The sequence below is a fragment of the Oryza sativa genome, chromosome 10 (assembly GCF_034140825.1).
Source record: "Oryza sativa Japonica Group chromosome 10, ASM3414082v1".
NCBI classification, from domain to species: Eukaryota; Viridiplantae; Streptophyta; class Magnoliopsida; order Poales; family Poaceae; genus Oryza; species Oryza sativa.
In genome coordinates this window covers 9,421,979-9,425,936 of record NC_089044.1, presented here as the reverse complement: position 1 = coordinate 9,425,936, position 3,958 = coordinate 9,421,979, and the positions used below count along the sequence as shown (strand labels likewise).

Genomic DNA, 3,958 nt, shown 5'->3' with positions numbered 1-3,958 from the left:
TCCAGCACCACGAAGTCAACCGGGATGAAGAAGTCCCGTATCTTGACTGGCACATCCTCCGCTATCCCTGCCGGGTAACGGACTGACGAATCAGCCAGTTGAAGGCACATTGGTGTTGGTGCCAACACCGTAAAGTTGAGCTTGTCGAAGACGTCTTTTGGTATGACGCTGACACTGGCTCCAAGGTCGCACAAGGCCTGGTTGAACTATTGTGCCCCGATCGAGCAGGTGATCGTAGGACACCCCAGATCTTTCTTCTTCTCCGGGAGCTTGTGGAGTATCACGTCGCTGCATTGCTCCGTTAGCTTTACAACCTCCGTTGTTGGGAGCGGTCTCTTGTTGTTGAGTATGTCCTTGAGATAACGGGTGTATGTTGGCACTTGCATAGCGTCCAACAACGGCACATTGATGTGGATCTTCTAGATTACTTCAACAAAACAAGCGAATTGCTCGTCCACTGATGGTTTCCTACTCCTTTGGGGAAATGGCAACAACCGTGTGTCGCAGTACTCCTGCGGCACGGTCTTCTCTAGCTAGGGGTGGATAGCGAGCCAGCTCGGCTCTGCTCGGCTCGACTCGGTCCAGCTCGTTAGGATAACGAGCTGGCTCGGCTCGGCTCGTTATCCTAACGAGCTAAAAACCCAGCTCGGCTCGGCTCATTTAAAAGCTCGAGCTAGCTCGTTTGGCTCGCGAGCAAAGCAAAGCAGTAGTCTGGTAGATGGCAAGAAGATGGCTGGCGACACTCACATGACGACATTGGCGCTGGAGTTGGAAACAACTTGACTTGGAGACGGGCAGGAAGAGCTTGTGTTGCTACGGCTACTGGCAGGACGATGATACCTATTTGCGGTGGCCGCCTACGGGAGATGGTGGCGATGAGAGCAAGAGACGATGCCCAACGAAGAGAGGCTAGAAAAGCTTGAGGAAGGTCTCGAGGACCGTCTCCCACCGCACCTCCATCTCCATCGTCGCCAACCACGGGATTCCCCTCACCGCTACACTTCGCTCGCCGCCATGCGCCGCCCATGGAAGCACCCGACGCCGGCCACCACTGCCGACGCTGTGGCTTGGCACCGCGCCGCCGACCTCTTCCTCTGCGAGGTCGGGCTCCTCCTTCGCCGCCGTATTCCACTCACCTTGCTTGCCGCCATGCGCTGCCCGTCCAAGCACCCGCCGCCGCAGCGGCTCGGCACGGCGCTGCTGACCTCTGCCTCTGCGAGGTCGGGCTCCTCCTCCGCCGCTGCTTCCTCCGCCGTGCGACAGCCTCCGAGGTGCCCCCACCCCTCGGCCGACGAAATCAGCGGTAGCGAGCTCCTCGCCTGAGAGGCTGTCGTCTCTTCTCCGTTTCCATCTTTTTTTTTCTTTTTTTTGTCTTTTGGTTTATCCATCTGAGATTACAAGAGGTCGGGAGCTAGGCTGGCCAGTGACCACATCACAATGTGCTGATGCACACATCACATGAAACCGGCACCGCTGTATCGTGGCCGATGGGCCTAGTTGGGCCGTCAGGATGTCCATCCTGGCATCTGACATGATTTATTCTTGGCTCGTTTGGGCTCACGAGCGGCTCGCTCGTTATCTCTAACGAGCTAAAAAGCCAGCTCGGCTTGTTAGGAAAATAAAACGAGCCGAGCTTGTCACGAGCTGAGCGAGCTAACGAGCTACGAGCTTTTCGTCCACCCCTATCTCTAGCTGAACCTCCTTGTCAACCGAGTCACTAGATGGCGCTTTTTTTGATATCCCATTAGCTCCTGCAGGGTTAGGATATGGCGGATCATGAGTGGACTTACCTCCCCTCGTTGTGATCGCCTTAACACTTTCAACGGAGGAGTCGGGTTGCCCCGAAATCCTCCCAGTTTCATTTGCAGGGACTAAGGATGCTAAGTGAGCTAGCTGGGTCTCTATCATTTTATTGAAGCTCAGTTGGTTTTGGAAAGCAGAAGCGAAGCCATCTAACTTAACATTTATATTCTCTAGGATCTTGTCATTGGCAACAAGCATTTTGCTTAGCGCATTAGTGGTTTTAGCTTGCGCAAAAACGAGATCCTTCAAGGAGGGCTGGTTAGAAAAGTTACCGTTGTTGTTACCTCCTTGATAATATGGGCGTGGTTGGTTCCACCCCTGACCTCCTTGTGGACGGTACCCATTGTTGCCCATGTACATCGCCTCCTCACGGGTTTCTGGGCAGTCATTCCCAGAGTGACCCGTGCCGCCGCAGACCTCACACGTAACGTGTGAGTCCAAGGCCTTGACGGTGCCTTGTGGCCTTTTGTCGTGGTCGTCCAATCGCTTCATGAGGAGGTCCAGCTTGGCAGCAAGCAACTCCATCTCCTTGACGGTATGCATGCCTCACTGACGGGTCTGGAGTCGTTCCTCGCTCCAACCCATGTTGGAGACCATCTTCTGTATTAGATCAACGGCTCCTTGAACCATTTTAGAGAAGAAAGCTCCTCTAGCTACCACGTCTAGGTGATCGCGGGACATTGGGGTGAGTCCATTGTAAAAGTTTTGTAGGATCAGCCAGTCGTACATCCCATGATGAGGGCAGGCGGCCACGTACTCCTGCAGTCGTTCCCATGCTTCAGGAATAGACTTGTCCCTCGTCTGTTGGAAACTGGAAATTCGTCCACGAAGGGCATTGGTTTTTCCCATCAGAAATAATATCGAGAGGAATGCCGTAGAGCATTTGTCCCAGGTATTGACAGCAGCACGGTTGGCATAGAACCACTTCTTCACTCTCCCGAGAAGGGAGAACGGAAACAGCCGCAGCCTGACGGTGTCGGGACTGACGCCCTTGATGGTGTACGTGCTACAGATCTCCAGGAACTGTTGCAGATGAGCATTGGCATCCTCATTAGGCTTGCCACAAAACGGGCTAGCCTACGCCATCGTGACGAGGCTGGACTTCAAGTCAAAATCCACATCTCCCATGTTGATCTGCGGCCCAATGGCTACATTGTCAGCAGAGGGAACAGCGAACTCGTGGAGAGTCTTGTTAATTAGCCGTAGTCATGAATGTCGGTGGCGCTGGTACGGCTGGTTTCTCTGTCGGTAGAGTTTTCTGCGGAGCAGTGACTTGCGGCCTGACGCTCCGGAAGAAAGCTTCTGAATCTTCTTTGAAGTTTTCTGGCAAGTTGAAACCAGTCATGCACTACCCTGTTTTCACAACAAAAGTGAAAACAACCAAGGTTAGCTTGCAAAGGAAAATGATTATACAGAGGTAAATATAAAGTATTAGTTCAGGTAATCTCTATTATGAATCTTCCCCAGTAACGGCACCAGAAATGCTTGTTGGTATTTCATAACGTCATTACTAGAAATATAACTCCCAGCAATGGCGCAGAAATACTAATGGTATATTATGGTTACAGAGTTCATCCGCAAGCGCACGGATATACCATTGTAGCATTTCACCCGAGAGTATTCCAAGGGTATCGTATTTATTTTATCCCGTGGGAAGATCATGTAGAGAGGACTTGACTAATAGTTTATATATTACTTGTGATAATCATATTCTAAGCAGGGGTTAAGATAATCCAAGGGTAGAGTGACACACAAGCATTAGTTACTCATTCTCATAATATATTATCTAAGCTAAGTGCAAAAAAAAAAGAGAAAGAAAATCTATTCCTATACTTCTAATATACATAGTATACATACATTCTAGTTAACCGATATACTAGCTAATACCTTCTATCTAATGCCCTCCTGGTACTTTGAGAAGCCACCCCTGACTGTCGAGTTCCTTATGATAGCCTGTCATGACCATACCACTGGGGCTAAATACGGAGGAATACCCTCCCCAGGGAATTAACTTAGGATTATATACAGGCGCGGAGGAATACCCGTACTAAGCTGTCACCATCAGCGACACACCTCTCATCCGCAGCATATAACCCCAAATAATGATATCCCGTAATCTAGACACCACGTCTAAACTACCAGATACTACTCTAAT

The 3,958-nt window shown here is 50.7% G+C and overlaps 1 non-coding gene across 1 annotated transcript; it reads left to right on the top strand.

Annotated features, from left to right (window-relative positions):
- Positions 1 to 2,530: 2,530 nt before the first annotated feature.
- On the top strand, positions 2,531 to 2,637 carry LOC112936714 (small nucleolar RNA R71). The gene has a single exon (XR_003239138.1). It is a non-coding gene; the product is annotated as a small nucleolar RNA R71 (small nucleolar RNA).
- The last annotated feature ends 1,321 nt before the right edge of the window (positions 2,638 to 3,958 follow it).